The 26,259-nt window shown below is 43.2% G+C and overlaps 1 protein-coding gene across 7 annotated transcripts in view; it reads right to left on the reverse strand.

The window, feature by feature from the left end:
- The window catches only part of CDKL5 (cyclin dependent kinase like 5), a 571,173-nt gene that overhangs the window by 502,039 nt on the left and 42,875 nt on the right, over positions 1–26,259 (reverse strand). The window contains exon 2 of one of the 7 annotated variants that reach the window (XM_073616447.1): positions 15,333–15,470. The exons of the other annotated variants lie outside the window; for them this stretch is intronic. The gene's annotated coding sequence lies outside the window, so the exon portion shown is untranslated. The remainder of the gene's footprint in view (positions 1–15,332; positions 15,471–26,259) is intronic. 7 annotated transcript variants of the gene reach the window in all.

Below are 26,259 nucleotides of genomic sequence, written 5' to 3' on the forward strand. Positions count from 1 at the left end.
CTGCAGTATGTCCACAGTCTCTGATTGTCTCCTGCAGTATGTCCGCAGTCTCTGATTGTGTCCTGCAGTATGTCCGCAGTCTCTGATTGTCTCCTGCAGTATGTCCGCAGTCTCTAGCAATCTCCTGCAGTATGTCCGCAGTCTCTGGTTGTCTCCTGCAGTATGTACACAGTCTCTGATTGTCTCCTGCAGTATGTCCGCAGTCTCTGATTGTCTCCTGCAGTATGTACACAGTCTCTGATTGTCTCCTGCAGTATGTCCACAGTCTCCGATTGTCTCCTGCAGTATGTCCGCAGTCTCTGATTGTCTCCTGCAGTATGTCCACAGTCTCTGATTGTCTCCTGCAGTATGTCCCCAGTCCCTGGTAATTTCCTGCAGTATGTCCGCAGTCTCTGAGTGTCTCCTGCAGTATGTCCGCAGTCTCTTATTGTCTCCTGCAGTATGTCCGCAGTCTCTGATTGTCTCCTGCAGTATGTCCGCAGTCTCTGATTGTCTCCTGGAGTATGTCCGCAGCCTCTGAGTGTCTCCTGCAGTATGTCCGCAGCCTCTGAGTGTCTCCTGCAGTATGTCCGCAGTCTCTGATTGTCTCCTGCAGTATGTCCGCAGCCTCTGAGTGTCTCCTGCAGTATGTCCGCAGCCTCTGAGTGTCTCCTGCAGTATGTCCGCAGTCTCTGATTGTCTCCTGCAGTATGTCCGCAGCCTCTGAGTGTCTCCTGCAGTATGTCCGCAGCCTCTGAGTGTCTCCTGCAGTATGTCCGCAGTCTCTGATTGTCTCCTGCAGTATGTCCGCAGCCTCTGAGTGTCTCCTGCAGTATGTCCGCAGTCTCTGTTAATCTCCTGCAGTATGTCCGCAGTCTCTGAGTGTCTCCTGCAGTATTTCCGCAGTCTCTGATTGTCTCCTGCAGTATGTCCGCAGTCTCTGGTTGTCTCCTGCAGTATGTACACAGTCTCTGATTGTCTCCTGCAGTATGTACACAGTCTCTGGTAATCTTCTGCAGTATGTCCACAGTCTCTGATTGTCTCCTGCTGTATATCCACAGTCTCTGGTAATCTCCTGCAGTATGTACACAGTCTCTGATTGTCTCCTGCAGTATGTCCACAGTCTCTGATTGTCTCCTGCAGTATGTCCGCAGTCTCTGATTGTCTCCTGCAGTATGTCCGCAGTCTCTGATTGTCTCCTGCAGTATGTCCGCAGTCTCTAGCAATCTCCTGCAGTATGTCCGCAGTCTCTGGTTGTCTCCTGCAGTATGTACACAGTCTCTGATTGTCTCCTGCAGTATGTCCGCAGTCTCTGATTGTCTCCTGCAGTATGTACACAGTCTCTGATTGTCTCCTGCAGTATGTCCACAGTCTCTGATTGTCTCCTGCAGTATGTCCGCAGTCTCTGATTGTCTCCTGCAGTATGTCCACAGTCTCTGATTGTCTCCTGCAGTATGTCCCCAGTCCCTGGTAATTTCCTGCAGTATGTCCGCAGTCTCTGAGTGTCTCCTGCAGTATGTCCGCAGTCTCTTATTGTCTCCTGCAGTATGTCCGCAGTCTCTGATTGTCTCCTGCAGTATGTCCGCAGTCTCTGATTGTCTCCTGGAGTATGTCCGCAGCCTCTGAGTGTCTCCTGCAGTATGTCCGCAGCCTCTGAGTGTCTCCTGCAGTATGTCCGCAGTCTCTGATTGTCTCCTGCAGTATGTCCGCAGCCTCTGAGTGTCTCCTGCAGTATGTCCGCAGCCTCTGAGTGTCTCCTGCAGTATGTCCGCAGTCTCTGATTGTCTCCTGCAGTATGTCCGCAGCCTCTGAGTGTCTCCTGCAGTATGTCCGCAGTCTCTGTTAATCTCCTGCAGTATGTCCGCAGTCTCTGAGTGTCTCCTGCAGTATTTCCGCAGTCTCTGATTGTCTCCTGCAGTATGTCCGCAGTCTCTGGTTGTCTCCTGCAGTATGTACACAGTCTCTGATTGTCTCCTGCAGTATGTCCACAGTCTCTGATTGTCTCCTGCAATATGTCCGCAGTCTCTGATTGTCTCCTGCAGTATGTCCGCAGTCTCTGATTGTCTCCTGCAGTATGTCCGCAGTCTCTGATTGTCTCCTGCAGTATGTCCGCAGTCTCTGATTGTCTCCTGCAGTATGTCCGCAGTCTCTGATTGTCTCCTGCAGTATGTCCTCCGTTTCTGATTGTCTCCTGCAGTATGTCCGCAGCCTCTGAGTGTCTCCTGCAGTATGTCCACAGCCTCTGAGTGTCTCCTGCAGTATGTCCGCAGTCTCTGATTGTCTCCTGCAGTATGTCCGCAGCCTCTGAGTGTCTCCTGCAGTATGTCCGCAGTCTCTGATTGTCTCCTGCCGTATGTCCGCAGTCTCTGTTAATCTCCTGCAGTATGTCCACAGTCTCTGATTGTCTCCTGCCGTATGTCCGCAGTCTCTGTTAATCTCCTGCAGTATGTCCCCAGTCTCTGATTGTCTCCTGCAGTATGTCCGCAGTCTCTGATTGTCTCCTGCAGTATGTCCGCAGCCTCTGATTGTCTCCTGCAGTATGTCCGCAGTCTGATTGTCTCCTGCAGTATGTCCGCAGTCTCTGTTAATCTCCTGCAGTATGTCCGCAGTCTCTGAGTGTCTCCTGCAGTATTTCCGCAGTCTCTGATTGTCTCCTGCAGTATGTCCGCAGTCTCTGGTTGTCTCCTGCAGTATGTACACAGTCTCTGATTGTCTCCTGCAGTATGTACACAGTCTCTGGTAATCTCCTGCAGTATGTCCACAGTCTCTGATTGTCTCCTGCAGTATGTACACAGTCTCTGGTAATTTCCTGCAGTATGTCCACAGTCTCTGATTGTCTCCTGCAGTATGTACACAGTCTCTGGTAATCTCCTGCAGTATGTCCACAGTCTCTGGTAATCTCTTGCAGTATGTACACAGTCTCTGATTGTCTCCTGCAGTATGTCCACAGTCTCTGATTGTCTTCTGCAGTATGTCCCCAGTCTCTGGTAATCTCCTGCAGTATGTCCGCAGTCTCTGAGTGTCTCCTGCAGTATGTCCGCAGTCTCTGATTGTCTCCTGCAGTATGTCCGCAGTCTCTGGTAATCTCCTGCAGTATGTCCGCAGTCTCTGAGTGTCTCCTGCAGTATGTCCGCAGTCTCTGATTGTCTCCTGCAGTATGTCCGCAGTCTCTGATTGTCTCCTGCAGTATGTCCACAGTCTCTGGTAATCTCCTGCAGTATGTACACAGTCTCTGATTGTCTCCTGCAGTATGTCCGCAGTCTCTGATTGTCTCCTGCAGTATGTCTGCAGTCTCTGTTAATCTCCTGCAGTATGTCCGCAGTCTCTGAGTGTCTCCTGCAGTATTTCCGCAGTCTCTGATTGTCTCCTGCAGTATGTCCGCAGTCTCTGGTTGTCTCCTGCAGTATGTACACAGTCTCTGATTGTCTCCTGCAGTATGTACACAGTCTCTGGTAATCTCCTGCAGTATGTCCACAGTCTCTGATTGTCTCCTGCAGTATGTACACAGTCTCTGGTAATTTCCTGCAGTATGTCCACAGTCTCTGATTGTCTCCTGCAGTATGTCCACAGTCTCTGGTAATCTCCTGCAGTATGTACACAGTCTCTGATTGTCTCCTGCAGTATGTCCACAGTCTCTGATTGTCTTCTGCAGTATGTCCCCAGTCTCTGGTAATCTCCTGCAGTATGTCCGCAGTCTCTGAGTGTCTCCTGCAGTATGTCCGCAGTCTCTGATAATCTCCTGCAGTATGTCCCCAGTCTCTGATTGTCTCCTGCAGTATGTCCGCAGTCTCTGATTGTCTCCTGCAGTATGTCCGCAGCCTCTGATTGTCTCCTGCAGTATGTCCGCAGTCTGATTGTCTCCTGCAGTATGTCCGCAGTCTCTGTTAATCTCCTGCAGTATGTCCGCAGTCTCTGAGTGTCTCCTGCAGTATTTCCGCAGTCTCTGATTGTCTCCTGCAGTATGTCCGCAGTCTCTGGTTGTCTCCTGCAGTATGTACACAGTCTCTGATTGTCTCCTGCAGTATGTACACAGTCTCTGGTAATCTCCTGCAACATGTCCACAGTCTCTGATTGTCTCCTGCAGTATGTACACAGTCTCTGGTAATTTCCTGCAGTATGTCCACAGTGTCTGATTGTCTCCTGCAGTATGTACACAGTCTCTGGTAATCTCCTGCAGTATGTCCACAGTCTCTGGTAATCTTCTGCAGTATGTACACAGTCTCTGATTGTCTCCTGCAGTATGTCCACAGTCTCTGATTGTCTTCTGCAGTATGTCCCCAGTCTCTGGTAATCTCCTGCAGTATGTCCGCAGTCTCTGAGTGTCTCCTGCAGTATGTCCGCAGTCTCTGATTGTCTCCTGCAGTATGTCCGCAGTCTCTGGTAATCTCCTGCAGTATGTCCGCAGTCTCTGAGTGTCTCCTGCAGTATGTCCGCAGTCTCTGATTGTCTCCTGCAGTATGTCCGCAGTCTCTGATTGTCTCCTGCAGTATGTCCGCAGCCTCTGATTGTCTCCTGCAGTATGTCCGCAGTCTCTGATTGTCTCCTGCAGTATGTCTGCAGTCTCTGTTAATCTCCTGCAGTATGTCCGCAGTCTCTGAGTGTCTCCTGCAGTATTTCCGCAGTCTCTGATTGTCTCCTGCAGTATGTCCGCAGTCTCTGGTTGTCTCCTGCAGTATGTACACAGTCTCTGATTGTCTCCTGCAGTATGTACACAGTCTCTGGTAATCTCCTGCAGTATGTCCACAGTCTCTGATTGTCTCCTGCAGTATGTACACAGTCTCTGGTAATTTCCTGCAGTATGTCCACAGTCTCTGATTGTCTCCTGCAGTATGTCCACAGTCTCTGGTAATCTCCTGCAGTATGTACACAGTCTCTGATTGTCTCCTGCAGTATGTCCACAGTCTCTGATTGTCTTCTGCAGTATGTCCCCAGTCTCTGGTAATCTCCTGCAGTATGTCCGCAGTCTCTGAGTGTCTCCTGCAGTATGTCCGCAGTCTCTGATTGTCTCCTGCAGTATGTCCGCAGTCTCTGGTAATCTCCTGCAGTATGTCCGCAGTCTCTGAGTGTCTCCTGCAGTATGTCCGCAGTCTCTGATTGTCTCCTGCAGTATGTCCGCAGTCTCTGATTGTCTCCTGCAGTATGTCCGCAGTCTCTGATTGTCTCCTGCAGTATGTCCTCCGTTTCTGATTGTCTCCTGCAGTATGTCCGCAGCCTCTGAGTGTCTCCTGCAGTATGTCCGCAGCCTCTGAGTGTCTCCTGCAGTATGTCCGCAGCCTCTGAGTGTCTCCTGCAGTATGTCCGCAGCCTCTGAGTGTCTCCTGCAGTATGTCCGCAGTCTCTGATTGTCTCCTGCAGTATGTCCGCAGCCTCTGAGTGTCTCCTGCAGTATGTCCGCAGTCTCTGATTGTCTCCTTCCGTATGTCCGCAGTCTCTGTTAATCTCCTGCAGTATGTCCACAGTCTCTGATTGTCTCCTGCAGTATGTCCGCAGTCTCTGATTGTCTCCTGCAGTATGTCCGCAGCCTCTGATTGTCTCCTGCAGTATGTCCGCAGTCTCTGTTAATCTCCTGCAGTATGTCCGCAGTCTCTGATTGTCTCCTGCAGTATGTCCGCAGTCTCTGTTAATCTCCTGCAGTATGTCCGCAGTCTCTGAGTGTCTCCTGCAGTATGTCCGCAGTCTCTGATTGTCTCCTGCAGTATGTCCGCAGTCTCTGATTGTCTCCTGCAGTATGTCCGCAGTCTCTGATTGTCTCCTGCAGTATGTCCTCCGTTTCTGATTGTCTCCTGCAGTATGTCCGCAGCCTCTGAGTGTCTCCTGCAGTATGTCCGCAGTCTCTGATTGTCTCCTGCAGTATGTCCGCAGTCTCTGATTGTCTCCTGCAGTATGCCCGCAGTCTCTGATTATCTCCTGCAGTATGTACACAGTCTCTGATTGTCTCCTGCAGTATGTCCACAGTCTCTGATTGTCTCCTGCAGTATGTCCGCAGTCTCTGATTGTCTCCTGCAGTATGTCCGCAGCCTCTGATTGTCTCCTGCAGTATGTCCGCAGTCTCTGTTAATCTCCTGCGGTATGTCCGCAGTCTCTGAGTGTCTCCTGCAGTATTTCCGCAGTCTCTGATTGTCTCCTGCAGTATGTTCACAGTCTCTGATTGTCTCCTGCAGTATGTCCGCAGTCTCTGATTGTCTCCTGCAGTATGTCCGCAGTCTCTGATTGTCTCCTGCAGTATGCCCGCAGTCTCTGATTATCTCCTGCAGTATGTACACAGTCTCTGATTGTCTCCTGCAGTATGTCCACAGTCTCTGATTGTCTCCTGCAGTATTTCCACAGTCTCTAGTAATCTCCTGCAGTATGTCCGCAGTCTCTGGTAATCTCCTGCAGTATGTCCGCAGTCTCTGGTAATCTCCTGCAGTATGTCCGCAGTCTCTGGTAATCTCCTGCAGTATGTCCGCAGTCTCTGATTGTCTCCTGTAGTATGTCCACAGTCTCTGAACCTCTCCTGTAATATGTGTATTAATGTGCCCCTTTACTTGCTCAATTATTTGGGACTGCTCCACTGCTCAGTGAAAGGTAATGATGTACATGAACCTCTAGCACCCAATCAGCAAACAGTAGTGATCTGCTTTAATCTCTAGCAACCAATCAGTAAGTGCTAAAGATGTGCTGTAACCCCTAGCAACCAATTAGTGAGCGCTAATAATGTACATTAACCTCTAGCAACCAATCGGCAAGCAGAAATTATGTGTTGTAACCTCTAGAAACCAGCCATTGAGCAGTAAGGATAGGCTGTAACCTCTGGCAAACAATTGCAATCGCTGCGTGATCTGCTTCAGTAAACTGATTTTGAGTCTACCTGCTATTTTTTGTATGTCTCAGAATGGAGGGGGGGCCCCAAGAAAATGTTTGCCCAGGGCCCAATCAAAATTAAAGACGGCCCTGGTTACACCCTAAGAATGGGTGTAAAATGTAACATGTTACTAAAGGTGAACTTATCCTTTAAGAAAAAAGTAGTAAAAGCACACATAGGCATTTAAAGATGTATTAGAAGAGTTTTTGGTGGGGAGCTTTTGAGCAGGAAAAAAATCCGGACACACCTAAACGCATCTATACACACCTAAACACTAGATGCATTTAGCTCTTAGCGTTAATATATTCCAATGGCCAGAATAAATTAATATTCTGGTAAATAGAACCCATTAACGCTCAAATGCTTGATGCACCTAAACTCATGTGCAATAAGAAGCTTTAGACATGTTTTTTAAACAGCTTTTCTCCTGCTGGGAGAAAAGGCATTCGGAGGAGTAACGCAATCACCCTGTGAGCATGAGGCCTAAGTCTGTTATTTCTCAATTTCCTTTAAAAGGATAGTTCACCTTTACAAAAAACCTGCCTATGCAGGTAAGGGAAGTTTGTAGATTAAAACAAACTGCGCAGCTTTGACTATAAATGAATAATACCCTTGCTATAGGTGTAGGCCATTTACATACCTTATGGAGACTGACTGGAATACTCCCAGGACGTTGCTAAGTGAGGCCTAGTCGTCACTGCTCACCTCCACCATCACAGGAGTGAGCTCTTTCTCTGATTAAAACCCCCTCAGATACTCTTTCTCTCCCCCGATGCAGTAGCTCTGAGGTCAGCATTTGAGAGCTCATTCCTGTGATGGTGGAGGTGAGCAGTGATGACTAGGCCTCACTTAGCAACGTCCTGGGAGTACTTAGAAACGTCCTGGGAATATTCCAGTCAGGCTTCATAAGGTATGTAAAGGGCCTACACCTATAGCAAGGGCTTTATTCAACTTTAGTCAGAGCTGCGCAGTTTGTTTTTATCTACACATGCCCCTTATCTGCATAGGCAGTTTTGTGGTAAAGGTGAACTATCACTTTAACCACCTGCCTACAGGGCACTTTAACCCCTTTCCTGCCCAGGCCATTTTTCAACTTTCAACGCTGTCACAATTTGAATGACAATTGCATGGTCATGCTACACTGTAACCCTGTGAAATTTTTATAATTTCCTTCACACAAATAGAGCTTTCTTTTGGTGGTATTTAATCACTGCTAGGTTTTTTTTTCCCCAAAAAAAAAAAAAAAAAAGACAGACAAAAAAAAAAATGTTTTTATTAGTTTCTGTCAGTAAATTTTGTAAATAAGTAATTTTTCTCCTTCACTGATGTGCGCTGATGAGGCAGCACTGATGGGCACTTATAGGTTGCACTTATGGGCACTGATGAGAAGGCACTTATGGGCAATGATGAGGCGGCACTTATGGGCACTGATTAGGTGGCACTGATGAGGAAGCACTAATGTGCCACACTTATGGGCACTGATGAGCACTGATAGGTGGCACTGGTGGGGACTAATAGGTGGCACTGGTGGGCACTGATAGGAGGCACTGGTGGGCACTGATGGGCGGCACTGGTGGACATTGATAGGAAAGGTGATGCCGCTCTCCAAGCTCCATGGACCGTAAGGGAAAACCTCCACCCTCAATAGGAAACAGGTGCAGACTGTGCACAAGTCTAAGGTAGCTATGAGTAAGCATCTCTGTATGTGAAACGGGTTAGATATCGCTATTCTTCTACCGTATCTGATTACTTTTGTTGGATTTTAACTATTTTTGAATAAAGATGACCGTTTTCAGAGTGCAGCAGTCCGGGACATTGATAGGTGGCACTGATAGCCAGCACTGACTGGCATCACTAATGGGCACTGATTGGTGGCACTTGTGGGCACTGATTGCTGGCACTGTATTGTAATCAGGGCACTGGTGATCAGTGCCCTGATTACATGTCTGGAAGTCCCCTGCGAGGAGATCGGCTCTCCTTGCCACATACTCTGTCAGTGTGAGGCAATGAGAGCCGATTACCAGCATCTATTCCTTTACATGTGACCGGCTGTGTTTGGACACTGCTGTTCACATGGTTAAAGAGCTGCGGCCGCAATCGCTGTGCTGCATGCCCCCTTGGGTGCGCGAGAGCAGCCGTTCTGGGACAACGTCATATGATGTCGTCCTAGAACAAGAACCGCACCACCCCTTTGTCATTTTAAGGTGGGCGGGCGGCAAACAGTTAAAGATCATGCTGTCCAGCAAAAGTGGCAAGTAGAGGATTGGGACAAACCATTTAACACTGATAGGGGTGCTTACATTGGTCGGCTTTTATTAATTTACTATGTAAAACCTTTATCCCAAAGGGAAAAAACTGTTTATTTACCTGCTTAAAAAGTATTAGCTGGAGCTCAGCTTTAATTTGTTAGTCAAGTCCATCTAATTCTGTTATTGTATCTACCACTACTCTCTCCCCAGTCTGACAATACTGCTGTCAAAGAGTGTCTCCGTTGCTTTGCCATCCAGAGTGGAGACACCCAAAGACAGGAAGTGTGTTACCCGCCGGATCACCAGGTGAATATGAAAGGAATAAACGAAAACAGCCACTACATTTAAAAAAATTGATAAGCTGCAATAAATATAATATATTTATGTTTTTGGGATTTAAAACATTTTTAAAGTCTAGGTCCAGCCAAAACATTTTTTTTAGATCTGGATGGAATGGGTAAGGACTAGAACTTTAGTCAGATTTTAAAGTCCAACTCTGGGAAAAAAAACACCAGTATTACGGAAATTATGCGTTATGCTGGCAGAAAAGAAACCTCCCGCCATGCTGGCTTTATGCTACAGTTGTCAAATGTGTTTTACATATGGAGGGAAGTACAGATCCCGGTGAGCATCAGCAGTATAGTTTATAAATAGAGCCTATGGACAGAGTAACCACACTTTGTTACTCTTTATCACTTACAAATTAGAATTATTGTTACAGCAATATGTCTATTAGTTAGTAATAATAAATGATTGCGGGACAGGGACTCTTGCACCTGTATCCATTCAGAACACTTTTTTTTGTCTTTTTTTTTTAAGTCTCATTTCTTTTTAGCATAAAACTTTCCACTTTAAAAAGTTACCACAACAAAATATAATCAAAGCCGAGTGATATTTCTGCCAAGTCTCCACTTAAGCTTGATAAATGTGTCCACAACCCCCACCATCCATTTCTACCATTTGCAAAAATCGTTTATGGCTAGCTAATACGATATTAGCATTTCATTTTCATTTTATTGAATCTGTGGGATTAATGTGGCTCCCTGCCACTTGTTAAATTGGAAGCTGATAAACTGAAAATGGGTCAGGGATAAAACAAAAATAAACAGAATATAAAATGAATATAGTAATATAACATAAATAAAGAAGCCTTAGCTAAAAGAACAAAAGTAGCAATCTAAAAATGTAGCAAAAATACATTTCAACATATAAATAATAAGGGTAAGTTAAAAAGTGTATGATTCACTCTGATACTTCCTAACTATATAGAAAACTATAAAAATAGGTCTGTTTTTCAACCTTTTTAAAGTGACCCCTTTATTATTATTGTCATTTTTATGCAGGATTTAAAGTGGGAGTAAACTCCCATGTATGATATTAACTATAAGGTAAGCATATAATAAGGCTTATCCATAGGTACTCTAAATATCTCCTAAACATGCACTGTTTAGGAGATATTTACTTTAGATGCAACCGTTGACCTCACCAGTGCATGCACTCCGAAGAAACGGCATACCCATGCTGTTTCTTCAGAGCTGCGCCATAAACAGCGACTCCCACACGCAATTGGCGGCTCAGCCATTTATATTGCCGATGACTGTGAACCCGGAAAGAAGACCGGGTGAAGATGGAAGCACCTTCAGCGGTGAAGGGCTTAATTTTCAGGTAAGTCTGTCATAATGTGCTAGGATGTGATGCATCCTAGCACATTATGACTTAAGGCGCGTACACACGAGCGGAATGTCCGACAGAAAAAGTCAGACGGAAGCTTTTCATCGTCTATTCCGATCGTGTGTATACTTCATCTGACTTTTTTTTCGACAATTCAGACGGATCTAGAAATGGAACATGTTCTAAATATTTCCGACGGAACCAATTCCTATCGGGAAAACCACTCGACTGTATGCTGTTGCGACGGTCCAAAAACGACGCATGTTCTGAAGCAAGTACGAGACGGAAGCTATTGGCTACTGGCTATTGAACGTCCTTTTTCTAGTCCCGTCATACGTGTTGTAGGACACCTTGTTCTGGATGGTGGGACTTTGGTGTGACTGTGTGTATGCAAGACTGCTTGAGCAGAATTCCGTCGGAGTTCCGGAGAAACCGGTCGTGTGTACGCGGCATAAGGCTCCGTTCACACAAGTCTGGTGCAAATTTCTCCTATGTTTTCACTGCAAATTTCCAAAGCAGCTGTTCAGCTGTGAATTCAGATACGGTTTAGATGCAAATTTTTGGAGCCAATGGCCACCGCCATTGTTAACAATAGTTATTTGTTAAGGAGTGGGCCAGGAAGCCGGCCGCCGCTTCCAATGGATGACTCATCAGCTGTATGTTACAGCCAAATGTAAAAAAAACATTGCCAGAAATAAAAAATTGTGAAAAAACCGTGTGGGAGTCCCCCCTGATCCATAACAGGCCCTTTTGGGTCTGGACTGAATTTTAAGGGGATCCCAACATCAAAATTTAAAAAATATAAATAACACGGTGTGAGCCCCCCCCCCCCGAATACATACCAGATCCTTAGGTCTGGTATGGATTGTGAGGGGTACCCAAAATGTTTTTTGAAAAAAAAAGGCGTGGGGCCCTCCAAAAATCCATAGCAGACCCTTATCTGAGCATGCAGCCTGGCAGGCCAGGCAAAATGAAGCCCTCCAGTGGCACGCAGTCAATGCTGCTGGAGCTTTCATGATCACCCGGTTTTCCTTTTGCCTAGGTTCACACTGACGCGGTGCGGGATTCACAGCAACTCCTGTGCGCTTCCCGCAGTTTTGTTTTGCGATCTCAGGGAATGCGGTGTGATTCTTGTCTGAATCACATGCGGTACCCCAAACCATACCAGTGTGATCCTGCACTCCAGGTTCACATGCTCCAGCCGTGTGAATGGCTGAGACACGATGGCGTCAATCCCATTATTATCGTGGCAGAGTGCTCTAAATTAACACCACACTCAATGTGGTCTGAATACAGTGCGCAGTGCACATGCACCGTGATGAAACGGGCTTGTGAAATTGTGAATATCTCCTACATGGCGCACGTTTAGGGGATATTCGTTGTACCTACAGTTAAGCCTTATTGTAAGCTTACCTGTGAGTACAATTTACTACCACTTTAAAGGCACATTGCAAGTGAATAAAAATAATTTATGGAAAGGAAAAACACTACAAGTAAGCATTAAAAATACTTTATTTTTTGTACTTGGAGTTGGAGAAAGGGTCTGCTTTATAAAAGTTATGCCCTGTACACACGGTCGGATATTGATCGGACATTCCAACAACAAAATCCATGGCTTTTTTTCGACGGATGTTGGCTCAAATTTGTCTTGCATACACACGGTCGCACAAAGTTGTCGGAAAATCCGATCGCACTGAACACGGTGATGTAAAACACGTACATTGGGACTATAAACGGGGCAGTAGCCAATAGCTTTCGTCTCTTAATTTATTCTGAGCATGCGTGGCACTTACTGCGTCGGATTTGTGTACACACGGTCGGAATTTAACCGATCGGATTTTGTTGTCGGAAAATTTTATAGCCTGCTCTCAAAGTTTGTGTGTCAGAAATTCCGACAGAAAAAGTCCGATGGAGCCCACACACGATCGGAATTTCCAACAACACAATCCGATCGCACTTTTTCCGTCGAAAAATCCGACTGTGTGTACAGGGCATATGTGTTTGAATACCACCTGGGGTGGGTCACCTCATCTCAAATCTAACCTATTTTCATGCAAATATTTTTTAACGAATCAATAGGATTTTAAAAAACTAAACTCTTCACCTTTATCTGTTTTTATAAATTTTTTATTTGCAAAAAACACTATACATAATTTACAGTACTTGCAAGACCCACTGTTTTACACCATGTCAGGTCTTGTTAGGGTTAAATTCCTATAAAGTATGCTGAATACTATGGACATATAACTGTACTGAAAAAAAACTAGCAGTGAGAGGCATGCTGTGTTAAAGCTAACCTGTCACTATAAATATAAAGATTACCCTTGCCAAGTCTGCTTCAGGGAAAGTCATGAAAATGTCATTAAACAGATTTTTTTCATCCTGTCACGTAGCCAATGTTTAAAGGACATTAATATAGCGTATAGAACGAAGAAGATCATTTTAAATTATCAATTATGCTTTTGTGCAAATATTAAATAAGTAATAATAATAATTTTATTTTATTTTGTAGCCCATATCAACTTCAAAACTACTGGTTACATCTGAAGGGGGAATAACAGGCATTTTAATATACAGCCCTATGTGGATCAACACAAACACGATACATTGAATTATTTTTGTTCCAAATTTTTATTTTTCAGTTATTTCCCATTAATCTGAATTGTTACTGCCATTTCTACAAACATAATAATTATTAAAGCTTAAAAAAATGATTGAGTAAAAAAGCTAATAGCTATAAAAATGAAAAAATGAAAGTTGACAATGTATATTACAATCACAAATAGAAAAAAAAAGGTAGCCATCAGTACACCACACATTTTACAACTTAAACTCAAGATAATATTTTTTGTTTCATCTGGCTACTGCTTTTGATTAAATCAGGTTACAGTCTCTTAAAAAAAAAAACAAATGACCATAAAACAAAAATATGATAGACCAACACAAAGTGGCACATAATTGTGAAGTGGAAGGAAACGGATAAATGGTTTTCAATTTTTTTTACAAATAAATATGTGAAAAGTGTGGCAGGCATTTGTATTAATCAATACTGTGTCTTTTTTGGGTATGTCTCTACCAGCTTTGCACATTCTTCTTTGTAAAATAGCTCAAGCTCTGTCAGATTGGATGGAGAGCGTCTGTGAACAGAAATTTTCAAGTCTTGCCACAGATTCTCAATCGGATTTAGGTCTGGACTTTGACTGGGCCATTCTAACACAAGAATATGTTTTGAATTAAACAATTCCATTGTAGCTCTCACTGTATGTTTAGGGTCATTGTCCTGCTGGAAGGTGAACCTCCGCCCCAGTCTCAAGTCTTTTGCAGACTCTCGAAGGTTTTCTTCTAAGATTGCCCTGTATTTCCATCTTTCCATCAACTCTGACCAGCTTCCCTGTCCCAGCTAAAGAAAAGCATTCCCACAACACGATGCTGCCACCACCATGTTTCACGGTGGGGATTGTGTGTTTAGGGTGATGTGCAGTGTTAGTTTTCCTCCACACATAGCGTTTTGCTTTTAGGCCAAAAAGTTCAATTTTGGTCTCATCTGACCAGAGCACCTTCTTCTACTTGCTGTGTCCCCCATATGGCTTCTCACAAACTGCAAACGGGACTTCTTATGGCTTTCTTTCAATTATAGTTTTCTTTTTGCCACTTTTTTATAAAGGCCACATTTGTGTAGTGCAAGACTAATAGATTCTCCCACCTGAGCTGTGGATTCTCCTCCAGAGTTACCATGAACCTCCTGGCGACTTCTCTGATTAATGCTCTCCTTGCTCAGCCTGTCTGTTTAGGTGGATGGCCATGTCTTGGTAGGTTTGCAGCTGTGCCATACTCCATTTTCAGATGGTTAATTGAACAGTTCTCTGTGAGATGTTCAAAGCTTGGGATATGTTTTTACAACCTAACTCTGCTTTAAACTTCTCCACAACTTTATCCCTGACCTGTCTGGTCTGTTCCTTGGGCTTCATGATGCTGTTTGTTCACTAAGCTTCTCTAACAAACCTTTGAGGGCTTCACAGAACAGCTGTATTTATACTGAGCTTAAATTACACACAGGTGGACTCTGTTTACTAATTAGGTGACTTCTGAAGGCAACTGGTTCCACTGGATTTTAGTTAGGGGTATCAGAGTAAAAGGGGGCTGAATACAAATGCACGCCACACTTTTCAGACATTTATTTGAAAAAAAAAATTGAAAACCATTTATCATTTTCCTTCCACTTCACAATCATGTGCCACTTTGTGTTGGTCTATCACATAAAATCCCAATAAAATACATTTAAGCTTTTGGTTGTAACCTGACAAAATGTGGAAAATTCCAAAGGGTATGAATACTTTGTCAAGGCGATATATATATATATATATATATATATATATATATATATATATATATATATATATATGGGCAAGGAAAAGTAAGTGTTTTCTGCAGTAATTTGCCATAAAATGTGATTTGATCCTTTGATGTGCTTAAGCTGATAACACACAAACAATTCTAATTTCTCGTGTGTTTATTGAACACACCCATTAAACATTCACAGTATTGGAAGAAAAAGTACATGAATCCTTGGCATTAATAGCTGGTCAAACCTCTTTTGGCACCAATGACTTCAAGCAAGAACTTTCAGCAGCTCTGGATCAGACCTGCACAATGTTCAGGAGGAATTTTTGACCATTTCTCTTTACAAAACGACTTCTGGAGGCCGATCACAACCAAAGACTGGCAACCTTATTAATACATAGGATACAATATAATTAACTGAGGTCTCCTTTATATAATCTTCATAGGAATACACAAATGACACTATTACCTATAGCAGGGATATGCAATTAGCGGACCTCCATCTGTTGCAGAACTACAAGTCCCATGAGGCATAGCAAGACTCAGACAGCCCCAAGCATGACACCCAGAAGCAGAAGGCATGATGGGACTTGTAGTTTTGCAACAGCTGGAGGTCCACTAATTCCATATCCCTGACCTATAGGAAAGATTTTCACAGATGCTAGTTATAGGGTCCATATTGTAGTACCCGTAGAGTTTTATTCCTTTAAGAAAAAAACTGTCAAAAAACAAAGAAACTTGTATACCTTTACCTTTGTAAAACCAATAAAAATCTATTGAAAATTAATTAATTAATTAATTAATTTAAAAAAAAGAAAAGGAAGAAACCATAAGCGCATCCTATACTCCATTGGCATAACTCTATTGTCACATTCATATTTCACATACATATAGTACCATTCAGCAAGGACTACATGCGAAGGGCAAAAGAGTTATAACCCTGGATTTGTGAGTCTGGACAATGAAAAATAAGAAATATGTTCAATTAAACTATTATTCATAATTAACAGAAAGCTACAAACTGCTCACATATAGAAAAGATTACCTAGAAAAAAGAAAAACCTTCTTACCATAAAGGACCATATAACGTTAAATAAATAAATATATATATGATATTTAACTATCCCTAATGGAAAAGAACCAAAATATTTTACTTTGTCCTATAGCTGCAATATGCATTAAATGCTATATAAGGTATTACCATGTAAGTGAAAGATGTACTCTCTCTATCCAATGTCAGGCAGTCTGCTGCAAACAATATAAAGTGTGTATAAGATAAAATCACTGCTATGTCATGTCCACAGTCCATCAAGCCAACATATCACCATGCATTATGCTCACATACAAAATTAGCCAGCCACCAAGTCCACCCCACACCTGCCATGGCCGCCAGCCCATGTGGCGCTCTCTAGATATCCCCACAACACCGGCGACATCAGTGGCCAACGCCAATGGTCTAGCTTTGGAGATATGGTTTAATATTTATAAGGATGTGGTATGGCAGCAGTCGATTTATATTATTTACTCTTCATCGTATGTCTTCAGAGAGCTCCTATTGGCAAGGCACTTCAGCTGATGCTTCTTATAAGCAGCAATCATAAATGTCTGAGTGTCTTTTTGCAATCAAAGTAGTTCTAAACCACACCTCCAAACTAATTTTATTAACTGGACTCCAAGTGTGCAAACTACTGACTCTTTTTTTTTACTGAAGTACCGTATTTATCGGCGTATAACACGCATTAAAATCAGGGGAAAATCATGGGTGTGTGTTATACGACGCTCCCCGCCGATCTCCGCCGTCTGCGAGGGCCGCCGACATTGAACGAGCCGAGCCGAGTGTACTGTGTCCTCGGCTCCGCTCGCAGTCACGCCCAGTCCCACCTCCTAGCCTTTACGTCCCGCCATTGGACCGGTGTTGTGTCCATCACCAAGGAGCGGGACAGGGGCGTTACTGCGAGCGGAGTCGAGTACACTCGGCTCGGTCTATGTCGGCGGTGAGAGGAGCCGAAGATCTCGGCGGCGGGGGCGGCGGCACCAAATTTATAACAAAAACATGCTGCAGATGGAAACTGAAAGGCTGCAGATGGAAACTGAAAGGCTGCAGATGGAAACTGAAAGGCTGTAGATGGAAAATGTAAGGCTGCAGATGGAAACTGAAAGGCTGCAGATGGAAACTGAAAGGCTGCAGATGGAAACTGGAAGGCTGCAGATGGACAGTGGAAGGCTGCAGATGGAAACTGGAAGGCTGCAGATGGACAGTGGAAGGCTGCAGATGGAAACTGGAAATCTGCAGATGGACACTGGAAGGCTGCAGATGGAATCTGGAAGGCTGCAGATGGACAGTGGAAGGCTGCAGATGGACAGTGGAAGGCTGCAGATGGACAGTGGAAGGTTGCAGATGGAAACTTGAAGGCTGCAGATGGACAGTGGAAGGCTGCAGATGGACAGTGGAAGGCTGCAGGTGGACAGTGTGCAAGGCTGCATTGATGGGCATTTAAAATGTAAGTTTTTTTCCTTAAACTTTCCTCCTAAAAGTTTTTTTCCTTAAACTTCCCTCCTAAACTTGGGGTGCTTGTTATACGCCGATAAATACGGTAATTAGTCTATGGGTTCACTTACTTTTTCCTCCATCATTGTGAATGTTTCATGAGTGTGGTTGATAAAGACACAAGAAATTAGAATTATTTGCATGTAATCAACTTAAGCTTATTGTGTGTCTCTATTGCTGTGACTTAAATGAGGATCTGATCACATTTTAGAGCAAATTACTGCAGAAAACCAGTTAATTCTATGGGTGTTCATGTAGCTTTTTATATATACAGTATACTGTATATATCACATTTAAGATCACAATATCACATAACCAAAAAGAACTTGGGGCATGCTACTGATGTTGACTCAACACATGTAGTCAGTGGTAGGAAAGTCAATAGTTATTTATTTACTAAATGTAGACAATATGGCCAAAGGTTTGACAGTGTCTGACTATCGCATCGCCAATTCATGGTGCTGAAGTTGGATGAGAACACCTGGTTCTCAGTGGGGAAGCCAATGCATCCCAAGAACATTAATAGGATTGAGGCGAGGGCTTTGTGCAGGCCAGTCGAGTTTCACATCAAACTAAAGAAAAAAAACATAAGGGGAATTCAATAAAGCACTATTAACAGTTTTCTGGATTTCTGGTCCTTTAAAATGGCCTGTGCGAGATTAAATAAAATCCCTACTGCACGTTTCAGTAACTTTACCAACACGTAGATTTAGGCAGTTCTTATTAGCACCACTTTCCCAAAAAGGCGCTAGTACTGCACCAAACACAAACATAATTAGATGGTAATTAAGACCTACTCTAACTTGGTGTAGAGACAGGCAGTGTGCCTATTCCTGTACGCAGTAAAGAAGAACTCTCCCTGTCATTGGTTGTTAAGGAGGCTATCAGCTTCACAGGCAACAACCTCTGGGTGGGTAGAGCCTAATGGGGAAGCTGAGACACGAGTTCCCCATCAGGTCTGCTCTCGTCTCGTAAATGACAGCAGGCAGTGGGTGGATTCTATATCCATTAGCTGACTGTCTATTGGCTAACGATCAGGATCTGCCCACTGCCTTCTGTCAATCACATGAGACATTATATTATGAAATAAATGTTTAAATCAAATGGAATGGAACTTTGAATGGCCTCTGCAACATATAATCTTCCTCATAATCTTCCCTAAATAAAAAAGAGAGAGAGAGAGAGCGAGAGAGAGAGAGACTATGATTCATGTGGCCAGTTGAGTAGTCAACAATGCATTAATGCTGCTATTTCATACAGTAGATAAAGGTAAAATGTAATCCAATGGTCCATAATTTGTACATTTTCAGCAGTGATTTGTCATTACATGTTTCCTATATTTATGACCAGTGTGTGGCTTAGTACAGATAAGCTCTAAAGTGGAGAACCGAACTGGATCACCAGTGCTGTGTCTGAAAAGTGTAATAAAGCTCAGAGATTACCGTTCTTCCAGATAAAATGAACATGGAATACAAAACACTTTGCAAGGATGCCAACAGCTTTCCCAGACTGCACTAAAAGCACAGGCCAATTTATGTCTTTTTTTATGAATGCATGCTGCTCTTAGCATTTAAAGAAGCTATAAAGGTCTGTGATTCCACACTCTCCCAAGGGGAAGGGGGGCTATTCAGGCAAATGACTGTTCTGTCATTGGGGCTAGACTCAGTATGGCAACTGGAACATGGGCTGCAAAGCAAATGCTCTGCTAAGCAACAATGATACTGGGCGATCTGACTCAATGCTTACTATGGGTCAGGAACATGTCATGACATAGTATCAAACAATCAGGCCAGGATATGGGTTTTTATAGACTTGTAGAGTACTGAACAGAAGTAGAAAAGAAAGTGCACCAACACACCTCCTGATTCGTAACCCAAAAGTCAAATTCCAGGAAACCTACAAACCATCCCTTGCAGTGGGGCTGCACCCATACGCCAAGGGTTAGCTGCTAACTTAGTCAAGGGGAGCGTTTTTGCACTTTAACTTAGCTGATCCTCCCCTACCCCAGCAGGTGGTGCAACCCAATGCCCCGGCAGTGGACTGTCCCTCGGCATCATCACTATGAACTGGTTTTAAAGATGTCAGGGCCTAAGACCACTGGCGCATGGGGGAGAAGACACCACAGTGACCAGTCTAGCCATGCAAAGTACTGGGTAAGTAGATATTATTTTCTATGTCTCCCAGTTGGCCTTTAACCACTTGCCACCCGTATAACTTACTAATACGGCGGCAAAGTGGCACTGCTATGCCGGATTATGTACCTAGTACGTGATCTGACACTTCCAGGTCTAGGGCGCACATGCATGCCACCAGTGTACCGCTCCCGACAGTCAGTCGTATCTGACTATCATTGATTCTATGGGCCAGTTCTCTGATATGTTTTTTTTCATAGAATTTTCTTGGGAAGTTTTTTACAAGATTGGTCGCCAGGTCTTTACTCAACCCTCCCTAATTGCACAGCTTGGGCCTGGCATGCAGATTATGATAACACGTCTGCATAGCTAATTTGTACACACATACTAGAACCAATTTAGACAGGAGCCAATTAACCTACCAGCATGTATCTGGAGTGTGGGAGGAATCTGCAGTACCGGAGAAACACACACAAACAGAACAGGCGAACTCCATGCAGATTGGGTCCCAGCCAAGATTTAAACCAAGGACCCCAGTGCTGCAAGGCAGAAGTGCTATCCACTAAGCCACTGTGCCACCCAGAACAGAATACTGAACTCCATTTTTTTTCAGCTGTGTATTAGTTGAGATAATTATTAAATAGGTTTAAAGTAACTTGTTTAAGTACCTACATTTTACTTTATACAACCATTAGCAATGGGAAAGTAGCACTTGGAGCCAATTAACCACTTCAGCCCCGGAAGATTTGGCTGCTGAATGACCGGGCCATTTTTTGCGATTCGGCACTGCGTGGCTTTAACTGACAATTGCGCGGTTGTGCAACGCTATACCCAAACAAAATTGGCGTCCTTTTTTCCCACAAATAGAGCTTTCTTTGGGTGGTATTTGATCACCTCTGCGGTTTTTATTTTTTGCGCTATAAACAAAAAAAGAGCGACAATTTTGAAAAAAAAACACAATATTTTGTACTTTTTGCTATAATAAATATCCCCATTTTTTTTTTTTTTTTAAAAGCAAATTTCTTCTCAGTTTAGGCCGATATGTATTCATCTACATATTTTTGGTAAAAAAAATTGCAATAAGCGTATATTGATTGGTTTGCGCAAAAGTTATAGCGTCTACAAAATAGGGGATAGAGTTATAGCATTTTTATTACTATTTTTTTTTTACTGGTAATGGCGGCGATCTGCGATTTTTATCATTACTGAGACATTATGGCGGACACATCGGACAATTTTGACACATTTTTGGGACCATTGGCATTTATACAGCGATCGGTGCTATAAAAATGCATTGATTACTGTAACAATGTCACTGGCAGTGAAGAGGTTAACACTATGGGGCGATCAAGAGGTTAATTGTGTTCCCTGGGAGGTGATTCTAACTGAAGGGGGAGGGGACTGACTAGAGGAAGTGACAGATCGTGGTTCCTAGCTACTAGGAACACACGATCTGTCACTCCTCTCAGAACAGAACACGGATTTGTGTGTTTACACACACACTTCCGTGTTCTGTCCCTCGTGCTCGCAATCGCTCGTGACCGGCGGTTAACGCGACCGTCGCCCACGAGCATCGGCACCACTGCTGTGCAGCCCGCGCGTGCCTCCGGCGGCGTGCTCGCGCCTGCGATCCCGATCCTGCGAGCCAACGTAAAGCTACAGCGGTTCGCAGGATCGTGCCGACCTGCCGCAGTAAAATGACGGTGGCTGGTCGGCAAGCGATTAAGTGTGCACAGAGCGACGACTCATCAGTGGATTGAAGTTTTTTCACTGCCTAGTTATCACAGCCTGGGGTACAGAGGTGATTTATCTGTATTACTTGACTGCAGTAGAAAATGTCAGCTTAATTTGGTTGTGTTGTCTGGTATAGCTGTGTAAATATTAGAACTAGATAGAAAAAATACAAATTCTTTAGCAGGAAAATGGCATGCTCCTTTCAGACCCTACATTTCTGACCAAAACCTTAGACAGAGATGTAGAGGGGGAGGGGAAGTTGGTAGGGAAATAACTTACTGGTCTGACTCCTTCACTTGTCTGAATTTCAGCTTTAGCTATTGAGCTCTGTAAATAGTGGGCTTTCCAAACATAGCAGAAAACAATAGACATAAGGATTAAGAGGATATAAAATATGCACATGCTGGATTTCATAGTAACCTGATTAAAAAGGTAAGTTTTGAGGATAGGAAAATACAGTGCATCTCAAAAAAGTTGAATATCATCAAAAAGTAAATTTATTTCAATAATTCAATTCAAAAAGTGAAACATATATTATATAGATTCATTAACCACTTAAGGACCGGGCCTCTTTTTTAGATGTGTTGTTTACAAGTTAAAAACTGTTTTTTTTTTGCTAGAAAATTACTTAGAACCCCCGAACATTATACATTTTTTTTCTAACACCCTAGAGAATAAAATGGCAGTTGTTGCAATACTTTCTGTCACACCGTATTTGTGCAGTGGTCTTACAAGCGCACTTTTTTTGGAAAAAAAACACTTTTTTAAATTAAAAAAGACAACAGTAAAGTTAGCCCAATTTTTTTTTATTTTTTACATTGTGAAAGATAATGTTACGCCGAGTAAATTGATACCCAACATGTCACGCTTCAAAATTGCGCCCGCTTGTGGAATGGCGACAAACTTTTACCCTTAAAAATCTCCATAGGAGAACGTTTAAAAAATTCTACAGGTTGCATGTTTTGAGTTACAGAGAAGGTATGGGGCTAGAATTATTGCTCTCACTCTACCGATCATGGCGATACCTCACATGAGTGGTTTGAACACTGTTTTAATATGCGGGCGCTACTCACGTATGCACTCGCTTCTGCACGTGAGCTCGGCGGGGCGCGTTTAAAGTTTTTTTTTTTCTTATGTATTTTACCTTTTATTTTTTATTTTTACACTGTTTTAAAAAAAAATGGTGTTACTTTTATTCCTATTACAAGGAATGTAAAAAGCATGATAGGACCTCTTAAATATGAGATCTGGGGTCAAAAATACCCCAGATCTCATATTTACACTAAAATGCAATAAAAAAAATAAAAAACATTTTAGAAAATGATTTTTAAAAAATGGCCCTTTAGGAGCTATGGGCGGAAGTGACGTTTTGACGTTGCTTCCGCCCTGCAGTGTCATGGAGACGGGTGGGGGCCATCTTCCCCTCACTCGTCTCCATGCACAGCCACAAGAGGACCGGACCGCCTCCGCTGCTGCCGACGCCTCCAGTAAGCGGCGGAGGGCACCGGAGCGCAGCAGAAGGGGGGCCCTCTCCCGCCGCCGATAAAAGTGATCTTGCGGCGAATCCGCCGCAGAGACCACTTTTATCTTGTAGCCGACCACCAGCCGAACAGGGGGATACCAGGGTTATGGCAGATAGCTGCTGCCATCACAACGATATCCGTCCTCAAAATGGGGACGTATATCGGTGTTCGGCGGTCGGCAAGTGGTTAAACAGAGAGAGATATATTTCAAGCATTTTTTTTCTTTTAGTTTTGATGATTATGGCTTACAACTAGCGAAAACCCAAGATTCAGTATCTCAGAAAATTTGAATATTGTGAAGAAGTTCAATATTGTAGACTTATGTTGTCACATTCTAATCAGCTAATTAACTCAAAACATCTGTAAAGGTTTCCTGAGTCTTTAAATGGTCTCTCAGTCTGGATCAGTAGGTTACACAATCGTGGGGAAGACTGCTGAATTGACAGTTGTTCAGAAGATAGTCATTGACACCCTGCACAAGGAGGCTAAAGCCCTGTACACACGATCGGATTTTCCGCAGACAAAACCTCAGACTTTTGTCCGAAGGGCGTTGGCCAGGAACTTGTCTTGCATACAAACAGCAAGGAATTGTTGGCCAACAAACACAAACGTAGTGACATACTAGACGTACTATGAGCCCATAAAGAGGAAGTTAAATTGTCATGCTAATTTTGTGTTAGTAGAAGTTTGGTGAGTGTTTCTAAACGGCCGCTCATCAACCATCCATGCTGCCAAATCGGAGGAGATAACGTGTTATTTATTATTGGCCTTGGAGTTATTGCTTTGACCCAAGTCCAGTCCAGGAACAGGAGGAGGAGGATTTCTTGGACCAAAAATGGGTTGCTTTATTAATCGTGACCAATTATGTCATATGCCTTTGCTGCGGGAGCTCCAGGAGAATAATCCGCATGATTTTCGGAATTATTTCCAGATGACGAACCCCTGCTTTCACCAACCCTTGGCATTGCTGACCCCCTATATTAAGAAGCAGGACACATGCATGAGGCTATTATTTTATTTTTTGGTTGAATAATGATTTGACTTGGTAAATTTTCTATATTTTGGATGCATATAATGCACTTATTGGCAGATAGCATGTCTACTTTTCTTTGTTTTCTTTTTTTTAATGCACAATAAAAAAAATTGTGTAGAATAATACTTGGCTATGAGAGTAGGCAGTTACATTTTAAAAAATACAATGTAAAATTAACAAGGGACACCAACATAGTTGTATCTTTGATATAAAAAAAACTACGGCATAATGGTGTTGTGGTAACTTGACCAAAAAAATAAAAAAACATAATAATATTATCCTTGATATCACTAGAAAAAAAAAGCCTTTTCGAATACGTTTGGCAGAACTCCGTCAGTATCACCAGCAAAGCAGCTTCATTATTATCCCATTAAAGAAGAAGAGAATGTGCGCTGCATTTCGAGATGTCATAATTTGCCACGTCACAAATGTGAATTCTCCATTACGAACGCTAGTTTTACAAGACCGACCGCTTCCGGCTTGTCCTTGGTTCCGAGCATGCATGTTTGTACTTTGGACTTTTGTACACATGCTTGGAAAATCTGACAACAGACTGTTGTCCGCAGAAAATTTATGTACCTGCCATCCAACATTTGTCCACGGAAAGTTGGCCAACAATTGTCTAATGGAGCATACAAACGGTCGGATTTTCTGCCAACAGCCTGTCATCACACAATTCCCATCAGGAAAATCCAATCGTGTGTACGAGGCTTAAGTCACAAAAAGGTAATTCCTAAAGAACCTGGCTGTTCACAGAGTGCTGTATCCAAGCATATTGATAGAAGGTTGAGTGGAAGGAAAAAGTGTACTAGAAAAGGGTGCACAAGCAACAGGGATAACCGTAGCCTTGAGAGGATTGTGAAGCAAAGGCCATTCAAGAATTTGGGAAGATTCACAAGGAGTGGACTACAGCTGGTGTCAGTGCTTCAAGAGCCACCACACACAGACGAGTTGTATCCTGGACATGGGCTACAACTGTCGCATTCCTTGTGTCACTCCTGAACCAGAGACAATGTCAGAAGAGTCTTATGAGGGCTAAGGAGAAACAAGGACTGGACTGTTGCTCAGTGGTCCAAAGTCCTCTTTTCAGATGAAAGTAAATTTTGCATTTCATTTAGAAATCAGAGTCCCAGAGTCTGGAGGAAGAGGCACAGAAGTTGCATGAGGTCCAGTGAGAAAGTTTCCACAGTCAGTCATTATTTGGGGAGCCATGTCATCTGCTGGTGTTGGTCCACTGTGTTTTATGAAGTCCAAAGTCAGCGCAGCCCCCTACCAGGAAATTCTAGAGCACTTCATGCTTCACTCTGCTAACCAGCTTAATGGAGATGCTGATTTCATTTTACAACAGGACTTGGCACCTGCCCACACTGCCAAAATACCAACACCTGGTTTTATGATCATGGTATCACTTGATTGGCCAGCAAACTCGCCTGACCTAAACCCCATAGAGAATATGTGGGATATTGTCAAGAAGAAGATGAGAGGCACCAGACCCACATTGCAGACAAGCTGTAGGCCGCTATCAAAGCAACCTGGGCTTCCAAAACACCTCCATGCCACGCCACATTGATGCAGTAATTCATGCAAAAGGAGCCCCGACCAAGTGTTGTGTGCATACTATTCTGTACATGGACGTACTTTTCAGTAAGCCAACATTTCTGTATCAAAAATCCTTTTTTTTTTTTTTTTTTTTTGTTTATTGGTCTTCTGTAATATTTAAATTTTCTTAGATATTGAAGTTTGGGTTTTCACTAGCTGTAAGCCATAATCATCAAAATTAAAAGAAAGAAATGCATGAAATATATCACTCTGTGTGCAATAAATCTATATAATATATGAGTTTCACTTTTTGAATTGAATTACTGAAATAAATTAACTTTTTGATGCTATTCTAATTTTTTGAGATGAACCTTTATATCCATACATTTCTGTTCATTTTCACCCTTCCGTGAAAATGAATGAAAAAAAAAAATCTTATATACAGTATCTCACAAAAGTGAGTACACCCCTCACATTTTTGTAAATATTTTATTCTATCTTTTCATGTGACAACACTGAAGATATGACACTTTGCTACAATGAATTTAAAGTATTGAGTGTACAGCTTGTAAAACAGAGTAAATTTGCTGTCCCCTCAAAATAACTCAACACACAGCCATTAATGTCTAAACTGTTGGCAACAAAAGTGAGTATACTCCTAATTGA

This window comes from Aquarana catesbeiana, linkage group LG02 (assembly GCF_042186555.1).
Source record: "Aquarana catesbeiana isolate 2022-GZ linkage group LG02, ASM4218655v1, whole genome shotgun sequence".
Taxonomy (NCBI): Eukaryota; Metazoa; Chordata; class Amphibia; order Anura; family Ranidae; genus Aquarana; species Aquarana catesbeiana.